Genomic DNA, 23031 nt, shown 5'->3' with positions numbered 1-23031 from the left:
TTTGGCATACTTTAGATCAATAAGATTAAAAATAATGATAATAAAATTTCTCGTCCCGCCCTCGGGTAAAGCAATTTCGGTTCAACGACCTAGTCTTCAACTCACGTCGAATTTTAGAAATCATTTTTTTAACTCAATGAAATAAAGTAAATTTTTGTTTTTAAATTCACACCAAACTTAAATTTAAAATGCATAAAATTAAAAATTCATATAAATATTATTAATATTTTTATACATTAATTTTACAAACTTATATTGAAAATATTAATTTTTAAAATACTTAAAAACAAGCATATATTGATTTTAAAAATTTACATTAATAATTTGATTTTTAAATATTAATTTTAAAAACAAGGTAAAAATTAAAATGAAAAATCTTTTTGGTCTTTTATCCCACTTTAATCAATCAAATATTATCAAAAATATATGCCACTCTTTTCGGTAACGTAATTTCGGTTCAACGACCTAGTTTTACTCCTGACGAATTTTTGAAATATTTTGGTTTGATTGATTAAAGATATTTATATCTTAAGAATAAACGGTAAATTTTGCAGTGATGTAATAAATTTTTGTATGATATCAATAATTTCGGCTCCGCATACCTATTTTTATTGAATACCAATTTAATACTTTATAGCGAACGATTCAGCGTTTATTATCAAAAGGTTAAAAACAATAAAAATAAAAATAAAAATAAAAACTGTACATACTTACCTGTGAGAAAGAATTCTCAGAGACCTGCTTTAGCTGACTCATAGGAGAGTCGTGTGATTTGGTTCTCTATAGCTACGTAAGCGTAACCTCAATTTTTTAATATCTTTTCTTCTAAACATATAAACGGTCCTTCTCTGCATAGAGTAACAAATTCGGTATTTGAATATGTTTGATTATTTGAACATTTACCTTCGTGTGACCATTTTCCGCATTTATAACATCTTTCAAGGTGTTGTGCTCTTCTTTTCGTTGCGGATTTTGATTTTCCTTTACCAAAATGTATATTATGATGATCTTTCCTGAGTTCTTTTCTTACTCCGTCCATTTTTTTCTTAGGAATGATACCAGTTCACTCGGAAGTGTGTCATTATTACGTTTAGTAATCATAGCATGTAGCATTAGACCATGGTTCAGATCAAAGGAATTCTTCATCTCGTAAAACCTAAAAAAAATAAAAATTCAGAATGGGGGGAGAAGACTAGTTCTTTAGGGTCTGCTAGGGAAAGACCATACGGATTCCATTTTCGGAAACTACACAAAAACAGAAAATCTAACTCTAACAGAAATATAAATAACCCTAAATAGATTCGATTCTCCCCACACTTAGTTAGATTTGGTGTCGAAATTGTGATTAACTTCGTTTTCAATTGGACTATCAACAACTTGTATATCTTTGACTTTTACTTCAAGCCAATTGTTGATTTCCTCTGTAACTTTCACAAATTCAACTAACATTGCCTTTTCTTTTGGCGATAAATTGGATACTAATCGGTTACATAACTTAAAGTTTCACTTACTCCTAGCATCGTGAATCCGTTTATAAAGTTTCTTCGTTGAACTGTTAAAAACGGGTTCATCTATTTTCGTATCATCAACGGGCTTCTTTGTTATCAGATCATCATTAAGTGTTTCTTCATCTTCCCCACACTTATGCATTTTTATTGGTTTAACAGTTTTGGTTGGTGGAGATCTAAACTTTCGGTTCACAAAGGTGACCGATTTATCACCATCCCTAAGTGTCATTCTACATTTTCTTACATCAATGAATGCCTCGGTGGTTGCTAAAAATGGGCGACCTAAAATTAGATGAATATCAAGGTTTTCCTCCATATTAATAACTATGAAGTTTGCAACAAAGGTCAAACTTCCCACTTTAACAAGTAAATTATTTGCTATTCTAACCGGGTGTTTAATGGTTAGGTCAAATGATTGAACACCTATTTTGGTTGGTTTTAATTTACCCATACCTAATCTTTTGTATAAGGAAAGAGGCATAATATTTGCACTTGCTCCTAAATCTGCGAGTCCATTATATATAGCACCATCATTAAGCAAGCAATAAATGATAAATTCACCCGGGTCTCCTACTTTAGTAAGTCGAGTTGGTTTGTTAATCTTTTTCGAGTGTTCTTTTCTTGGTTCTTTCACTTCTATTTGAACTTCTTTTTCTTCATTTCTTGGAATGGGAGGTTTGTATAAAAATTCTTCTTCATCACTCCAATTTGAATCCTCCCCATTTTTCAATTTTGATTTTTCGTATGTTGTTGATAACATATTTATGTTTTCATTTTGAAGGTTTTCTAGGGTGGTGAAATTATGATTGACTTCATTGTCAACTTCTATCGGACCAAGTATGTAATATTTAACTCTGTGACCATTAACTTTAAATTCAATCCCATTTGAATTTATTAACTCTATTGTTCCGTATGGGAAAACTCTTTTGACTATAAATGGTCCAGACCATCTTGATTTCAATTTTTCAGGAAATAACTTGAATCGTGAATTGAAAAGAAGAACTTTATCTCCTTCCTTAAATTCTTTTGAACTTCTAATTCTTTTATCATGCCATTTCTTTGTTCTTTCCTTATAGATTAAGGAATTTTCATATGCCTTAAGTCTTAATTCTTCTAATTCGTTTAGTTGACTTAATCGTAGACGTCCGGCTTCATGTAAATCAAGATTACATGTCTTCAAAACCCAAAATGCTTTGTGTTCAATTTCTACTGGAAGATGACATGCTTTTCCGTAAACGAGTTTAAAAGGTGTGGTTCCAATTGGAGTTTTGTAGGCTGTTCTAAAAGCCCAGAGTGTATCCTCCAATTTCATTGACCATTCCTTCGGATTTGATCCTACGGTTTTCTCTAGAATACGTTTTAAAGCATGGTTGGTATTTTCAACTTGTCCACTTGTTTGTGGATGATAAGCGGTTGAGATTTTATGAGTTACTCCATATCTTTTGAGAACTTTTTCAAGTTGATTATTACAAAAATGAGTACCCCGATCACTTATTAAAGCTTTCGGTGTTCCGAACTTAGCAAAAAGATGTTTTAAAAAGTTGACTACAACTCGTGCATCGTTAGTAGGGAGAGCTTGTGCTTCCGCCCATTTAGATACATAATCAATAGCAACGAGAATGTAGAGATTATTATGAGATTTTGGAAATGGACCCATAAAGTCAATACCCCAAACGTCAAATACTTCACATACTTGAATGACATTTTGTGGCATTTCATCACATTGACTTATTTTTCCGGCCCTTTGACAAGCATCACAGGATTTGCAAAGAAGGTGTGCGTCTTTGAAAATTGTAGGCCAGTAGAATCCAGCGTCGTAAACTTTTCTTGCTGTGAGTTGAGGCCCATAATGCCCTCCTGTTGGTCCTGTGTGACAATGGTTTAAGATTTGACTAGCTTCATCCCCGAATACACATCGGCGTATTATTCCATCGGGACAACTTTTAAACAAATGTGGATCTTCCCAAAAATAGTGTTTTATATCACTAAAGAATTTCTTTCGTTTTTGGTACGACAACCCTTTTTCAAGGAATCCACATACTAAGTAGTTTGCATAGTCTGCAAACCATGGAATTTCACTATAATCTATCTTCAATAGATATTCATCAGGAAAGTTATCTTGTATGGCCGATTCATTTAGAACTTCTAATTCAGGATTTTCAAGACGAGAAAGATGATCAGCGGCAAGATTTTTTGCTCCCTTTTTATCTCGGATTTCAATGTCGAACTCTTGTAAGAGTAAGATCTAACGGATTAATCGTGGTTTGGCATCTTGTTTCGAAAATAGGTATCTAAGTGCAGAATGGTCAGTATAGACCACCGTTTTAGCTAGAACGAGATATGAACGAAATTTGTCAAAAGCAAAGACAATAGCAAGGAGTTCTTTTTCAGTAGTTGTGTAATTTGTTTGTGCTCCTTGTAACGTCTTACTAGTATAATGTATATGTTGAAATCATTTATCAATCCTTTGTCCTAAAATGGCTCCCATTGTAAAATCACTTGCATCGCACATAAGTTCAAACGGTAGATTCCAATTTGGAGTTATCATGATCGGAGCATTAGTGAGTTTTTCTTTAAGAATATTAAAAGATTTGATGCATTCATCTAAAAAGATGAATGGAGCATCCTTTTCTAGGAGTTTATTCATAGGAGTGGCAATTTTAGAAAAATCTTTTATGAAACGTTGGTAAAAACCGGCATGCCCTAGAAAACTCCTAACTCCTCTAACATTGGTGGGATGTGGAAGTTTAGCAATTACATCTACTTTAGCTCTATCCACTTCAATTCCTTCTTTTGAAATTTTATGACCGAGGACGATGCCTTCTTTAACCATGAAATGGCATTTCTCCCAATTTAGTACTAGATTTGATTGTTCGTATCTAATAAGCATTCGTTCAAGATTAACTAGACATGCTTTAAAAGTATCACCGAAGACTGAAAAGTCATCCATGAAAACTTTCGTGCATTCTTCTATCATGTCGTGAAAAATCGCCATCAAGCACCTTTGAAAGGTTGCAGGGGCGTTGCAAAGTCCAAATGGCTTGCGTTTGTAAGCAAAAGTACCATAAGGGCACGTGAATGTGGTTTTCTCTTGATCCTCGGGTGCTATTGGAATTTGAAAATATCCGGAGAAACCATCAAGAAAACAATAGTAACTATTTTCGGCTAATCTTTTCAACATTTGATCAATGAAAGGTAAGGAAAAGTGATCTTTTCTGGTGGCGTCATTTAATTTTTTATAATCAATACAAACACGCCATCCTGTTACAGTCCTAGTAGGAATAAGCTCATTTTTCTCAATTGTGATGACAGTCATGCCACCCTTCTTAGGTACACATTGAACTGGGCTTACCCATGGACTATCAGAGATTGGATAAATTAATCCTGCATCAAGAAGTTTAATAATTTCTTTCTTACCAACATCTTGCATATTAGGATTTAGTCTTCGTTGGCGTTGCACATACATTTTATGACCTTCTTCCATAAGGATTTTATGTGTGCAATACGAAGGACTTATGCCTTTAATGTCATGAATCTTCCATGCAATGGCTGGTTTATGAGCTTTTAGCACAGAAATGAGTCGAGATTTTTCATTTTTCGTAAGAGAAAACGATATTATTATAGGTAATTCAGATTCACCATGTAAATAAGCATATTCCAAATGGTTTGGAAGTGGCTTTAACTCTAATGTCGGTGATTCTTCTATCGATGATTTATATCGATATCTGTCTTCCTCTTTTAGCATTTGAATTTCTTCTGTTGTTGGTTCGTATCCATTAGCCATGAATGCGGCTAACATTTCAGCTTCATCAATTGGTTCAGTTCCTTCTCCTAAAGAACATTCTCCCGTTCCTTGTAATTCTAGAAATTCTTCTAACAATTCTGCATGTAAATCTATAGTTTGAATATAATAACATGTATCATCTGCAGATTGCGGTTGTTGCATGGCTCTATCAACAGAAAAGGTATCACTCTCGTCCTCTATACTTAGGGTCAGTTTCTTACCGAACACGTCTATTATTGCTTTAGCCGTGTTTAAGAATGGTCTTCCTAATATGAGAGGAACTCGAGAATCTTCTTCCATGTCTAGAATAACAAAATCTACTGGAAATACTAAAGTACCAACTTTAACTAGTATGTTCTCCATTATCCCTCTAGGATATTTTACTGATCGATCGGCTAGTTGTATACGTATTCTTGTTGGTTTCAATTCTCCAAGGTCTAGTTTAGTGTATAATGAATATGGCATTAAATTTATACTAGCACCTAAATCTGCCAATGCTTCTATTGAACTAAGACTACCCAGAAAACATGGAATTGTGAAACTTCCTGGATCAGATAATTTTTCTGGTATCTTATTCAACAGCACTGCAGAACAATTAGCATTCATAGTAACAGCCGAGAGTTCTTCCATTTTCTTTCTATTTGTGATTAGATCTTTTAAGAATTTAGCATATCCTGGCATTCCTGAAATTACATCAATGAAAGTAAGATTGACATTTATTTGTTTAAACATATCCAAGAATTTGGATTGCTCGGCTTCAAGTCTTTCTTTTCTCATTTTACTTGGGTAAGGAAGCGGTGGTTGGTATGGTTTAACATAAGGTTTTTCCTTAACTGTGTTATCTTCATTAACCTTTTTAACTACCAGTTCTTTTTCCTTATCTTGTTCAGATTGTGGTTCTTGTGGAGTAGGAATAGAGTCATCAGAAATTACAGGCATTTCAGGTGGTTTAAGTGTAATACCACTTCTTGTGATAATGGCTTTAGCCGTTTCATTCCGGGGGTTAGCATTTGTATCACTAGGTAAACTTCCTGGTTTTCTTTCACCTATCAACCTTGCTAGGTTGCTTACTTCTTGTTCCAAATTTTGAATAGAAGCTTGTTGATTTCTAAATGCTTGAGCATTTTGTTCATTGGTTTGTTTCTAGGATGTGAAAAACTGCGTTTGAGATTCAACTAGCTTCGACATCATATCTTCTAAATTTGGCTTTTTATCATCGGTTTGTGGTGGTTTATTTTGAAAATAGGTCTTTGCTGATTGTAAGTATTGTTGGATACTTGTTGATTGCTAGGACCTTGTTGGTTGTTGTATGGAACATTTCGGTTATAATTCTAGTTTTGATTGTAGATTGGTCTTGGCGGTTGATAATTATTCTGATAATTATTTCCAGGCCTTTGGTTCATGTATGAAACATTCTCTCTTTGTTCCATTGTTTGTTCAATACTGAGACAATCTTTTGTCAAATGTGGTCCTCCACACTGCTCACAACTAATTCGTATTGAGTGAATATCTTTAGTCATCTTTTCCATTCGTCTCTCGACAGCATCTATCTTTGCGGAAATGGAATCAAAGTCATGGCTAGAATCGGCTCTAGCTGCTTTAGATGATCTAATAATATCTTTTTCTTGGTGCCACTCATGTGAGTGGGAAGCAGTGTTATCAATAATTTTATAAGCGTCAGTTGCGGTTTTCTTCATAATGGAACCACCAGCTGCTATATCGATGTCTTTTCTTGTAGTGATTTCACATCCTTGGTAGAATATTTGTACTATTTGATAAGTGTCTAAACCATATTGCGGACATCCTCTTAACAACTTTCCAAATCTTGTCCACGCCTCATATAGAGTTTCATTAGGCTTTTATGTGAACGTAACAATTTCTCCTTGAAGTCTCACGGCTTTAGATGCCGGAAAGAATTATTTAAGAAATTTTTCAACTAAGACATCCCATGTATCAATCGCCTCTTCAGGTAATGATTCTAACCAATCTATGGCTTCTCCCTTTAAAGTCCAGGGAAATAACATGAGATAGATCTGTTCATCCTCCACTTCTCTTATTTTGAATAAAGTACAAATCCTATTAAAGGTACGAAGATGTTCATTTGGATCTTCCTTCGGCGCACCACTAAATTGGCATTGATTAGTTACCATGTGTAGGATTTGTCCTTTGATTTCATAATCTGGCGCATTAATGTCTGGTTGAGTAATTGCGTGACCTTGGCCAGTGCGTTTAGCTCTCATTCGGTCTTCCATATTTAGAGGTTCCAGATTTTCCATGATTGAATTTATTGAATCTAAATCACTAGAGGATTCTGATTTAATGGGTTGTTCCTCGACAATCTCCGTTTAAATGATTGGTGGTTTCGGAGGAAAGATTAATGGTTCAGGATCTCTGAATTGTCCCTGAATATCCTCCAGATTCTCAATTGTGAGGTCGGGTTCAAAAAATAGATTATCGGAAATTTGAATTGGAGTACTTGGTCGACTGGATGACGATTCTAAAGAAAAATCAACGGCGACAATATTGGCTAGATGTCTTGATCGAGTTACAGGTGGTGAACGTATGAAAGGTGGTGAACGTTTTGCTCGGTGCATTCACTGAATATCCTATTAATTATAAAAGATAAAAATTATATAAGTTATCAAATTAATAGACTTTTCTGATTTTGCCCACGTTTCGAATAGCCAATAGATGCAGCAGGTAGCCAGGACCCTTTAAATCGGAAGCTCACAACTCGCCACTAACAAATCCAACTATTACTACGAACCAGAAAATTTTGGATATCTATCAATTTAACCGCTTAAAATAATTTTTCGTTTTGAATTATTAGAGAAGAAGTAGAGAAAATTCTAAGTCCTAAAAACTAGAGCGTCGAAAAGAAAAATAAAAAGTGCGTCGAAAAATAAGAGGTCGAAAAATAATAAGAAGGTAGCGCGTCGAAACTTAAAAGGGAACTTAAAATTTATAAACAGCGTCACAAAATTCTAAAGCACCTAAATCTTAGTCTAAAGAAAAAGCACTTAAGGGATTTTACGGCAAATCCTAAAAATCTAAAAATAAAAATAAACTACGGCAAATACTAGTCTTAAAACTAATTACGAGCGAAAAATATAAATATTACGAATAAACGATTAAAAAGGTACGAAATAAAAATAAAACTTAAAGTTATAAAAATACAATTTTTATGAAAAATATTATTTTTATAAAAGTAATAAGTTTATAAATTAATAAAACTAATTAAAACTAAAAATATAAAATTAAATAAACTTAAAACTAATTAATATTAAACCAAAACCTAATAATAATTAATTATATATAATTATAAACCCTAAATCGTAATTAATGCTGTACCAGGTCAGGCGTGTCAGAGGGGCTTCTCGAGTGCGGATTTTCGATACCCCCGAACTCCGCGAGTGTGGAGATTACAGTTTCAAATGAGGTGCAGATCGAAAATTTGCAGGTTCAAATGTTTTATTATTTTTTTTATTATTTTACTTTTTTGTTTTGTTTTTAATTATCTGTTTTTATTTTATAGAAAATGTTTTATAATATAACTAAAACTTATATTTTGAATAAAAATTACTTATTAGTATTTTATAACTAAAAATACTTTTTTTTAAAGACTTAAAGATATATATATATATTTTTTATATTTTTTATATTTATGATATTTAAAACTTATGTAAATATATTTTTACAAAAATAACTTAAAAACTATATTTAATAGCGTCTCGCTTCGGCGTTAAGTGTTGCTCCCCGGCAGCGACGCCAAAAATACTTGATGTTAAAGCGAAGGGGTATTAAATACTATAATATTTTACTAGTAATTACTATTAAATAAGATACAATTTTACACAAGTTATTTATTTATTTATAGAGTGAAAATACCTGAACCTTGCTACAACACTTATAGGCAGTGTACCTAATCGTACAGTAGTGTAGTTTTTAGAAAGTCCGGTTCGTCCACAGAGAACTAGCCAAGTTTAACGCTATATTTTTTTAACCTATATTTGTAAAAATATAAATATATATATATATATATATATATATATATATATATATATATATATATATATATATATATATATATATATATATATAAGTATTATTATTATAAAAGGGGGTTTTTTACCGTTTAATGACCGGTTTGTCGATTTAAAAACTTAAGTCGCAGTTAAAATCTAATGTAAAATGTTAAATATATAAAAGACTTAATTTAAAGCGTAAAGTAAATAACAATAATTAAAGTGTGATAAATTAAAGTGCGATAAATAAAATGACAATAAATAAAATTGCGATAATTAAAAAGTACGATAATTAAAATGACAATAAATTAAAGTGAGATAATTAAAAGTGCAATTAAATATGAAATAAAGGAATTATGCTTATTTAAACTTCCGTAATCATGATGTTTGACGTGTTGATTTTAGTTTATTACCATGGGTTAATTGTCCTTTGTCCTGGATTATTCAATATGTCCATACGGTTTTGTCCATAATAGTCCATCAGTCATAAATATAAAGTGCGAGAGTCTTCGTCAAATTATCCTTATACCCGAAGTCAAATATTCCAACTAATTGGGGATTCGAATTGTAACAAGGTCTTAATACTTTGTTTAATGAATAAACCAGGTTATCGACTGCGTGTAGTCCAAGGTTTTACTACTTTGTTAACAATTACACCAATTACCCTTGAATGTAATCCACCCCTGTTTCAACAAGTCTATTAACTATTAATTCAGTTCCGTGTCCGGTAAAATGAACAATTATTGGTATTTATAGATATCCCGCCCACCGTACCCGATTAAGCGTATGTGGTTATTTATAGATACGTCAAATTATAACCTTTATATTAAATTAACGAGGTATCATTAAGTTAATATAAAACCCATTAATAGCCCATAGTCTAATTTTCACAAGTGTCGTTCTTTTATCCAAACCCCAATTATGATCCAAAGCCCAATTACCCAAATTTAATATTTAGCCCAACATCACGATTACTTCGGCATTAAATAAGCATAATAATAACTTAGCTACGAGACATTAATTTAAAAAGGTTGAACATAACTTACAATGATTAATAATAGCGTAGCGTTACACGGACAGAATTTTGACTTACAAATTTAAAACATTCGCTAACATACCCTTATTATTAAAATTAAATTAAAATTAAATTTATAAATTATAAATATAAATATATATTGAGAGATAGAGAGTGAATTAGAAAAAGATGTGTATGTGAAGTGCAGAATTCGATGGCTTTTATAGGCCCACAATTTACTGTGCAGCTCCGCGAGTGCGGAGCTTTTGCTCTTCTAAACTCCGCGGGTGCGGAGGTCTGAAATACAGCTCATATTATGATCCAAAACGTGGGCTGCGTAAATATATATTATATAATAATATATATAATTAATTATATATTATATTATATTCTTGTGCATAGTTGACTTGTAATTTTTGGTACGTTGCGTCGTACGTTGAAAGTTGGTTCATGTCTCAGTTCCGGATTTTCAAACGTCCTTTTGTACGATTTAATAATTTGAACTTTGCGTTTTGCGGCTCGTACTCCTGTATTTTTGAGACGTTTATCATTAATAATTTGAACCTCTTTGATTGTACTTTGTACTTTTTAGCTTTTTGGTCGTTTGCGTCTTCAATTCGTCGAATCTGCCTTTTGTCTTCACTTTTTATTATTTAAACGAATATCACTTGTAAATAGAACAATTGCAACTAAAAGTTTGTCTTTCTTGAGGGATAATGCTATGAAATATATGTTCGTTTTTAGCATTATCAACAAGGTTTAAAGGATACCACCTGGATTATCAGAAATGATAATCTAAAAAAATATCACACTTACACACTACCAATACATATTGGTTTACAATATTAATATGTTACAACAAAGTAAATTCCGAATGCAGTTTTAAACAATATTATGCAAGCATGTTGACACCAAATCTTGTCCATATATTAGCATGCAACAGCGGAAGCTCTTAATAATCACCTGAGAATAAACATGCTTTAAACGTTAATAAAAATGTTGGTGAGTTTTAGGTTTAACCTATATATCAAATTGTAATAATAGACCACAAGATTTCATCTTTCAATAACATGCAATCTGCATAAAAATCATTCGTATGATTGAACACCTGGTAACCGACATTAACAAATGAATCTAGAATATCCCCATATATAAATATCGAAGTACTAAAGCAGTTCAAATTCTCTGACGGGGGCTTGTCAATGGCCCATAGATCTATCTTTAGAATTCGCGTCAATTGGTGGCAATTATAATAAACACCAATTCTTAGGTTACCAAATTCAAAAAGGGCGATATCCGGTATAATGATTCAACATGGAATGTAGTTTCAATACTTGTGTCTATTTTGTAAATCATTTTCAAAACTGCATGTATTCTCATCCCAAAATATTAGATTTTAAAAGTGGGACTATAACTCATTTTCACAGATTTTTACTTCGTCGGGAAGTAAGACTTGGCCACTGGTCGATTCACGAACCTATAACAAATATGTACATATATATCAAAGTATGTTCAAAACATAATTACAACATTTTTAATACATTTTGATGTTTTAAGTTTATTAAGTCAGCTGTCCTCGTTAGTAACCTACAACTAGTTGTCCAAAGTTAGATGTACAGAAATAAATTGATATATATTATCTTGAATCAATTCACGACCCAGTGTATACACATCTCAGGCTAGATCACAACTTAAAGTATATATATTTTTGGAATCAACCTCAACCCTGTATAGCTAACTCCAACATTACTGCATATAGAGTGTCTATGGTTGTTCCAAATAATATATATACATGGGTCGATATGATATGTCAAAATATCTGCATACGTGTCTATGGTATCCCAAGATTACATAATATATTAGAATACATGTATAATACAATATGAGTTAGCTAGGATATGATTAATATAGATTTGTTACAAATTTCACGTAGCTACAACAAACAAAAATATCCAATCTTGTTTTAACCATAACTTCTTCGTTTTAAATCCGTTTTGAGTGGTTCAAGTTGCTATGGTTTCATATTGAACTTAAGTTTATGAATATATACAGAAAAAGTATAAGTTTATAGTTAGAAATACAGGTTACAAGTCATTTTTGTAAAAGTAGTCATTTCAGTCGAAAGAACGACGTCTAGATGACCATTTTGGAAAACATACTTCCACTTTGAGTTTAACCATGATTTTTGGATATAGTTTCATGCTCATAAGAAAAATTATTTTCAAAGAAGAACAACTTTTAAATCAAAGTTTATCATAGTTTTTAATTAACTAACCCAAAACAGCCCGCGGTGTTACTACGACGGCGTAAATCCGGTTTTACGGTGTTTTCGTGTTTTCAGGTTTCAAATCATTAAGTTAGCATATCATATAGATATAGAACATTTGTTTAGTTGATTTTAAAAGTCAAGCTAGAAGGATTAACTTTTGTTTGCGAACAAGTTTAGAATTAACTAAACTATGTTCTAGTGATTTCAAGTTTAAACCTTCGAATAAAGTAGTTTTATATATATGAATCGGATGATGTTATGAACATCATTACTACCTCAGGTTTTGTGGATAAACCTACTAGAAATGAGAAATATATATCTAGCTTCAAAGGATCCTTGGATGGCTTGAAAGTTCTTGAAGCAGAATCATGATACGAAAACAAGTTCAAATAAGATTTCCACTCGAAATAAGATTGTTATAGTTATAGAAATTGAATCAAAGTTTGAATATGAGTATTACCTTGTTATAGAAAGATATCTTACTGTAAATAAGAAAGATTTCTTGAGGTTGGATGATCACTTTACAAGATTGGAAGTAAGCTAGCAAACTTGGAAGTATTCTTGATTTTATGAAACTAGAACTTATAGAATTTATGAAGAACACTTAGAACTTGAAGATAGAACTTGAGAGAGATCAATTAGATGAAGAAAATTGAAGAATGAAAGTGTTTGTAGGTGTTTTTGGTCGTTGGTATATGGATTAGATATAAAGGATGTGTAATTTTGTTTACATGTAAATAAGTCATGAATGATTACAAATATTTTTGTAATTTTATGAGATATTTCATGCTAGTTGCCAAATGATGGTTCCAACATATGTTAGGTGACTCACATGGGCTGCTAAGAGCTCATAATTGGAGTGTATATACCAATAGTACATACATCTAAAAGCTGTGTATTGTACGAGTACGAATACGGGTGCATACGAGTAGAATTGTTGATGAAACTGAATGAGGATGTAATTGTAAGCATTTTTGTTAAGTAGAAGTATTTTAATAAGTGTCTTAAAGTCTTTCAAAAGTGTATGAATACATATTAAAACACTACATGTATATACATTTTAACTGAGTCGTTAAGTCATCGTTAGTCGTTACATGTAAGTGTTGTTTTGAAACCTTTAGGTTAACGATCTTGTTAAATGTTGTTAACCCATTGTTTATTATATCTAAAGAGATGTTAAATTATTACATTATCATGATATTATGATGTATTAATATATCTTAATATGATATATATACATTTAAATGTCGTTACAACGATAATCGTTACATATATGCCTCGTTTCAAAATCCTTAAGTTAGTAGTCTTGTTTTTACATATGTAGTTCATTGTTAATATACTTAATGATATGTTTACTTATCATAATATCATGTTAACTATATATATCCATATATATGACATCATATAGTTTTTACAAGTTTTAACGTTCGTGAATCACCGGTTAACTTGGGTGGTCAATTGTCTATATGAAACCTATTTCAATTAATCAAGTCTTAACAAGTTTGATTGCTTAACATGTTGGAAACATTTAATCATGTAAATATCAAATTCATTAAATATATATTAACATGGAAAAGTTCAGGTCACTACAGTACCTACCCGTTAAATAAATTTCATCCCGAAATTTTAAGCAGTTGGAGGTGTTGACGTATCTTCTGGAAATAAGTGCGGGTATTTCTTATTCATATGATCTTCTCGTTCCCAGGTGAACTCAGGTCCTCTACGAGCATTCCATCAAACCTTAACAATTGGTATCTTGGTTTGCTTAAGTCTTTTAACCTCACGATCCATTATTTCGAGTGGTTCTTCGATGAATTAAAGTTTTTCGTTGATTTGGATTTCGTCTAACAGAATAGTGAGATCTTCTTTAGCATAACATTTCTTCAAATTTGAGACGTGGAAAGTGTTATGTACAGCCGCGAGTTGTTGAGGTAACTCAAGTCGATAAGCTACTGGTCCGACACGATCAATAATCTTGAATGGTCCAATATACCTTGGATTTAATTTCCCTCGTTTACCAAATCAAACAACGCCTTTCCAAGGTGCAACTTTAAGCATGACCATCTCTCCAATTTCAAATTCTATATCTTTTCTTTTAATGTCAGCGTAGCTCTTTTGTTGACTTTGGGCGGTTTTCAACCGTTGTTGAATTTGGATGATCTTCTCGGTAGTTTCTTGTATTATCTCCGGACTCGTAATCTGTCTGTCCCCCACTTCACTCCAACAAATTGGAGACCTGCACTTTCTACCATAAAGTGCTTCAAACGACGCCATCTCAATGCTTGAATGGTAGCTGTTGTTGTAGGAAAATTCTGCTAACGGAAGGTGTCGATCCCAACTGTTTCCGAAATCAATAACACATGCTCGTAGCATGTCTTCAAGCGTTTGTATCGTCCTTTCGCTCTGCCCATCAGTTTGTGGATGATAGGCAGTACTCATGTCTAGGCGAGTTCCTAATGCTTGCTGTAATATCTGCCAGAATCTTGAAATAAATCTGCCATCCCTATCAGAGATAATAGAGATTGGTATTCCATGTCTGGAGACGACTTCCTTCAAATACAGTCGTGCTAACTTCTCCATCTTGTCATCATCTCTTATTGGCAGGAAGTGTGCTGATTTGGTGAGTCGATCAACTATTACCCAAATAGTATCAAAACCACTTGCAGTCCTTGGCAATTTAGTGATGAAATCCATGGTAATGTTTTCCCATTTCCATTTCGGGATTTTGAGTTGTTGAAGTAGACCTGATGGTTTCTGATGCTCAGCTTTGACCTTAGAACACGTCAAACATTCTCCTACATATTTAGCAACATCGGCTTTCATACCCGGCCACCAAAAATGTTTCTTGAGATCCTTGTACATCTTCCCCGTTCCAGGATGTATTGAGTATATGGTTTTATGAGCTTCTCTAAGTACCATTTCTCTCATATCTCCAAATTTTGGTATCCAAATCCTTTCAGCCCTATACCGGGTTCCGTCTTCCCGAATATTAAGATGCTTCTCCGATCCTTTGGGTATTTCATCCTTTAAATTTCCCTCTTTTAAAACTCCTTGTTGCGCCTCCTTTATTTGAGTAGTAAGGTTAGTGTGAATCATTATATTCATAGCTTTTACTCGAATGGGTTCTTTGTCCTTTATGCTCAAGGCGTCGGCTACCACATTTTCCTTCCCCGGGTGATAACGAATCTCAAAGTCGTAATCATTCAACAATTCAATCCATCTGCGCTGCCTCATGTTCAGTTGTTTCTGATTAAATATGTGTTGAAGACTTTTGTGGTCGATATATATAATACTTTTGACCCCATATAAGTAATGCCTCCAAGTCTTTAATGCAAAAACAACCGCGCCTAATTCCAAATCATGTGTCGTATAATTCTGCTCGTGAATCTTCAATTGTCTAGACGCATAAGTAATTACTTTCGTTCGTTGCATTAATACACAACCGAGACCTTGCTTTGAGGCATCACAATATATCACAAAATCATCATTCCCTTCAGGTAATGACAATATAGGTGTCGTAGTTAATTTTTTCTTCAACAATTGAAACGCTTTCTCTTGTTCATTTTTCCATTCAAATTTCTTCCCTTTATGCGTTAATGCAGTCAAGGGTTTTGCTATTTTGGAAAAATCTTGGATGAATCTTCTGTAGTAACCAGCTAGTCCTAAAAATTGGCGTATATGCTTCGGAGTTTTTGGGGTTTCCCACTTTTCAACGGTTTCAATCTTTGCCGAATCCACTTGAATACCTTCTTTGTTCACTATGTGACCGAGAAATTGAACTTCTTCCAACCAAAATGCACACTTTGAAAACTTAGCGTACAGTTTTTCTTTCCTCAACAACTCTAGCACTTTTCTCAAATATTCTTCGTGCTCTTGATCATTCTTTAAGTAAATAAGTATGTCATCGATAAAAACAATGACAAACTTGTCAAGGTATGGTCCACACACTCGGTTCATGAGGTCCATGAACACAGCTGGTGCATTAGTCAACCCAAACGGCATAACCATATACTCGTAATGACCGTAACGCGTCCTGAAAGCAGTCTTCGGAATATCATCCTCCTTCACCCTCATTTGATGATACCCAGAACGTAAATCAATCTTCGAATAAACTGACGAGCCTTGTAGTTGATCAAATAAGTCATCGATTCTCGGTAGTGGGTAGCGGTTCTTGATGGTAAGTTTTTTCAACTCTCGGTAGTCGATACACAACCTAAATGTACCATCCTTCTTCATGACAAAGAAAACAGGAGCTCCCCACGGTGATGTGCTTGGTCGAATGAAACCACGCTCTAAAAGTTCCTGTAACTGACTTTGTAATTCTTTCATTTCGCTGGGTGCGAGTCTGTATGGAGCACGAGCTATTGGTGCAGCTCTTGGTACAAGGTCTATTTGAAATTCAACGGATCGATGTGGGGGTAATCCCGGTAATTTTTTCGGAAATACATCATGAAATTCTTTTGCGACAGGAATATCACTGATGTTCTTTTCTTCAGGTTTAACTTCCTTGATGTGTGCTAGAATGACGTAACAACCTTTTCTTATTAGTTTTTGTGCCTTCAAACTACTAATAAGATTTAATTTCGCGTTGTTCTTTTCTCCGTACACCATTAAAGATTTTCCTTTTTCACGCACAATGCGAATCGCATTTTTGTAACAAACGACTTCTGCTCTCACTTTTTTCAACCAGTCCATGCCAATTATTACATCAAAACTCCCTAACTCAACTGGTATTAAATCAATTTTAAATGTTTCATCAACCAGTTTAATTTCTCTATCCCGACATACTTTATCTGCTGTAATTAGTTTACCGTTTGCTAATTCGAGTAAAAATTTACTATCCAAAGGCGTCAATGGGCAACTTAATTAAGCACAAAAATCTCTACTCATATAGCTTCTATCCGCACCCGAATCAAATAAAACATAAGCAGATTTATCGTCAATAAGAAAAGTACCCGTAACAAGCTCCGGGTCTTTCTGCGCTTCTGCTGAATTAACGTTGAAGACTCGCCCACGGCCTTGCCCATTATTATTCCCTTGATTAGGGCATGCTTTGCTGAAATGGCCTGGCTTTCCGCATCCGTAACAAATAATGGAATTATTTGTTCTGTTATTTTTATATGCCTTTGGTCCATATATATCACACTTCATTACACTATGTCCAGTTCTATTACACTTGGTACACACTACTACACAGAACTTATCTGGATGAAACCCTCCACACCTTAGACATTTATTGTTCTGATTGTTGTTACCATTGTTGTTATTGATTTGGTTGGTGTTGGGATTGTTATTGTTGTTGGAACGGTTGTTGTAGTTGTTGTTATTGTTGGGACGTTTGTTGTAGCTATTGTTAGGATTGCGATTATTGTTGCAATTGTTGTTGCGATTGTTATGATTGTGATTATGGTTGTGATTGTTGTTTGATAGTGATCCAAATGAACATATATTTAGGCACAATATCCTTCCAATATGTAAAGCTTTTAGTTACTATTGTTCTATTTTTATGTAATAATCGTTTAAATAAAAAAGTGCGAAGACAAAAGAAGAAAATGACGATTTGAAGATGCAAACGACCAAAAAGCTGAAAAGTACAAAGTACAATCCAAGTGGTTCAAATTATTGATAAGAAACGTCTCAAAAGTTACAAGAGTACAAGATGCAAAACGCAAAGTACAAGATATTAAATCATACGAAAGGACGTTCGAAAATCCGGAACCGGGACCTGAGCCAACTATCAACGCGTGACGCAACGGAGCTAAAATTACAAATCAACTATGCACATGAATATAATATAATATATATATAATTATATAAAATTATATATATTATATATATTAAATAAATATGTCGACAAGCTAAGAGCCAAAAAGTATGTGACCAGGAAATGACGGCCATGCGATCGCATGGCTAGAAGGCACAAAACTCATGCACTCGCATGAGTTACTGTAGCAGGCCACATTCTATAAAACTCATGTTTTCTGGCCGAAATTAAACACACATCTTTTTCTTTTCCTTCTCTGTAAGAAACATATATATATATATATATATATATATATATATATATATATATATATATATATATATATATATATATATATATATATATATATATATATATATATATATATATATATATATATATATATATATTTATATATAATTTAAAGTTTAATTTAAGTTTAATAATAATAATAATTGGGTTATTGTAAGAAATGTTTTAAGGTTTTGTAAGTCGGAACTCTGTCCGTGTAACGCTACGCGATTAATCACCACTGTAAGCTATGTTCTTCCTTTTTAAATTAATGTCTTGTAACTAAGTTATTATTATGCTTATTTGAGCCAAAGTAATCGTGATGTTAGACTAAATATTAAGACGGGGTTATTAGATTTTGTACCATAATTAAGGTTTGGACAAAAGACCGACACTTGTGGACATTGAACTATGACTATTAATAGATAAGGGGTATTGTCTATTTGAGCGACAACTCATTGGAACCTGTCGACCTATCTTCAAATTAGTTAATCTAATAATTATTAAAATGATTATGTATGTCCTATTTAGTGACGTTTATACGGCATCTTTTACGATCATTTAATTAATTATTCGGGTTGGGTAATTGATTATTCATTCTGATCAAGTGGATAAATTAATATTTATATCTCATTAAAACAGGGGTGGATTACATACAAGGATAATTGGTGTAATTGTTAACAAAGTATTAAAACCTTGGATTACGCGCAGTCGATAACCTGGTGTAATTATTAACAAAGTATTAAAACCTTGTTACAGTTCGAATCCCTAATTAGTTGGAATATTTGACTTCGGGAATAAGGTTAATTTGACGAGCATTTTATAATTATGACCGATGAACTATTATGGACAAAAACCAAATAGGTATCAAATAATCCGGGACAAAGGACAATTAACCCGGGTAATAAATTAAAATCAACACGTCGAACATCATGATTACAGAAGTTTAAATAAGCATAATACTTTTATTTCATATTTCATCGTACCTTTATTTACTGTCATTTTAATTACTGCAATTTACTTTATCGCAATTTAAATTTTGTCATTTATATTATCATCATTTATCTTTACGCTTTATTTAAAATCGACAAACCGGTCATTAAACGGTAAAAAACCCCCTTTTATAATAATATTACTATATATAATTATATATATTTTATATAAATATAGTTGTTAAAAATATAGCGTTAAACTCAACTAGCTCCCCGTGGAACGAATCGGACTTACTAAAAACTACACTACTCTACGATTAGGTACACTGCCTATAAGTGTTGTAGCAAGGTTTAGGTATATCCCATCCGTAAATTAATAAAACCTGTGTAGTATTTCGTAACAAAAATATAACTATTTCGTATACACCTCGCATAACATCAAGTTTTTGGTGCCGCTGTCGGGGAACGCCGAAGCGAAACGCTATTATAAAAAAAAAAATTTTATTAAGCTTTAATTCATTTTTATAAAAATACGTTTTATATAATATAATCAAAAATATAAAAGAAAAAGAAAAATATATATCTATATTTTTAAGTTTAGTTAAATTAAAAAAGTTTATATTTCTTTTTATTGTGAAAATTTATAAAAACTAATAAGTAAATTTTTCTTATTTATAAGTTTTATATAAATATTTTACAAAAATTAAAAAAAAACGTAAAAAATTTAAAACTGAAACGGGCCGATCACTGTTGCAGCCCAAAACCTTCGGCCTGGTATTCGAGTCCATGCGGTCGCATGGTCAGACTAAAGAAACCTCATGCGGTCGAATGAGGTGAAAAGACAGCTCTGAATACCTTAGCCGTACGGATTAGGGTTAGGTTTTATTAATTATTATTGTTAATTAATTATTAATTAGGGTTTTACTTATTTAATTAATTTTTAATTCTAGCTTTAATATTTAATTTGTAATATTTAGTTTAAATTAGTGTTATTAATTATAAATTGATACTTTTATAAAATAAATAATATAAAAATAATATTTTTATAAAAATTGTATTTTTATAACTTTAAGTTTTATTTTTGTATTTTATATCGTTTAATTCGTAATTTATATATTTATCGTTCGTAACTAGTTTGTAGCTTAGTATTTTGCCGTAGTATTTCTAGATTTTAAGACTTTGCCGTAAAATCCCTTAAGTGCTTTTTCTTTAGATTAATATTTAGGCGCTTTAGAAATTTGCGACGCCATTTTAAGATTTTAGTACTTTTTAAGTTATTGCCGTTTTGGATATAGAATTTCTTTTAAGCTTTAATACCTTTAGGCGCAACTTTTTAGATTTAGTTTTTAGACTTTTAAGTTTCGACGTTTTTCTTTCTTATTTTTATTTTTCGACGTTTTTCGACGCACTCTTTTTTTTCTTATTTCTCGACGCTCTAGTTTTTTAGGACATAGAATTTTCTATTTCTTCTCTAAAATATCAAAACAAAAAATTATTTTAAGCGGTTAAATTGATAGAAATCCAAAATTTTCTAGTTCGTAGTAATAGTTGGATTTGTTAGTGGCGAGTTGTGGGCTTCCGATTTAAAGGGTGCTGGCTACCTGCTGCATCTATTGGCTATTCGAAACGTGGGCAAAATCAGAAAAGTCTATTAATTTGATAACTTATATAATTTTTATCTTTTATAACTAATAGGATATTCAGTGAATGCACCGAGCAAAACGTTCACCACCTTTCATACGTTCACCACCTGTAACTCGATCAAGACATCTAGCCAACATTGTCGCCGTTGATTTTTCTTTAGAATCATCATCAAGTCGACTAAGTACTCCGATTCAAATTTTTGATAATCCATTTTTTGAACCCGACCTCACAATTGAGAATCCGGAGAATATTCAAGGACAATTCAGAGATCCTGAACCAATAGTCATTCCTCCGGAACCACAAATTACTCATCCAGAGATTGTTGAGGAAGAAACCATTAAATCAGAATCCTCTAGTGATTTAGATTCAACAAATTCAATTATGGAAGTAACGGAACCTCTAAGTATGGAAGATCGAATGCGAGCCACATGCACGGGCCAAGGTCACGCCATTATTAAGCCAGATATTAATGCGCCAGATTATAAAATCAAAGGGCAAATCCTACACATGGTAACTAATCAATGCCAATATAGTGGTACGTAAAAAGAATATCCAAACGAACATCTTCGAACCTTTAATAGGATCTGTACTCTATTTAAAATCCGAGAAGTTGAGGATGAACAGATCTATCTCATGTTATTTCCATGTACTTTAAAGGGAGAAGCCAAAGATTGGTTAGAATCGTTACCTGAAGGGGCGATTGATACATGGGATGTTTTAGTTGAAAAATTTCTTAAACAATTCTTTCCGACATCTAAAGCTGTGAGACTTCAAGGAGAAATAGTTACGTTCACACAAAAGCCAAATGAAACTCTATATGAGGCGTGGACAAGATTTGAAAAGTTGTTAAGAGGATGTCCGCAACATGGTTTACACACTTATCAAATAGTACAAATATTCTACCAAGGATGCGACATCACTACACGAAAGACATCAATATAGCAACTGGTGGTTCCATTATGAAAAAAACCGCAACTGAAGCTTACAAAATTATTGATAACACTGCTTCCCACTCACATGAGTGGCATCAAGAAAAAGATATCGTTAGTTCATCTAAAGCGGCTAGAGCCGATTCTAGCCATGTATTTGATTCCGTTTCCGTAAAAATAGATGCTTTCGAGAGACGAATGGAAAAGATGAATAAAGATATTCACACAATACGAATCAGTTGTGAGCAATGCGGTGGACCACACTTAATGAAAGATTGTCACATTGAGCAAACTATGGAACAACAAGAGAATGTTTCCTACATGAACCAAAGGCCGGGAAATAATTATCAGAATAATTATCAACTGCCAAGGCCAAATTTCAATCGAAATCAAAACATTCTTTACAATCCAAATGGACCAAACAATAACTCATATAACCAACAAGGTCCGAATAACCAACCAACTCAAAACAACACTTTTCAATCAACAAAGACCTAGCTTGTATAAACCACCACAACAAACCGAAGATAAAAAGCCAAATCTGGAAGAAATGATGGCAAAGCTAATGGAATCTCAAACATAATTTATTACATCTCAAACCCAAACAAATGAGAGGTTTGATCAGTCATTAAGAACTCAACAAGCTTCCATTTTAAATCTAGAAAAACACGTAGGTACTCTTGCTAGCATGATGAGTGGGAGGGAACAAGGAAAGCTACCGAGTAATACTGAAGTAAATTCTCGAAATGAGAATGTTAATATGGTGTCAACAAATTCTGAAAAACCAGCTCCAGAAGATGGGAAGGTTTTAGATGTGAGTAACAATGAAGAAGTTATAACACCATCACCACCACCCGAGTATGTAAAGCCAGTGGTGGCACCATACAGACC

The sequence above is a fragment of the Rutidosis leptorrhynchoides genome, chromosome 1 (genome assembly GCF_046630445.1).
Source record: "Rutidosis leptorrhynchoides isolate AG116_Rl617_1_P2 chromosome 1, CSIRO_AGI_Rlap_v1, whole genome shotgun sequence".
Classification (NCBI taxonomy): Eukaryota; Viridiplantae; Streptophyta; class Magnoliopsida; order Asterales; family Asteraceae; genus Rutidosis; species Rutidosis leptorrhynchoides.
Note: the sequence above shows the minus strand (reverse complement) of the source record.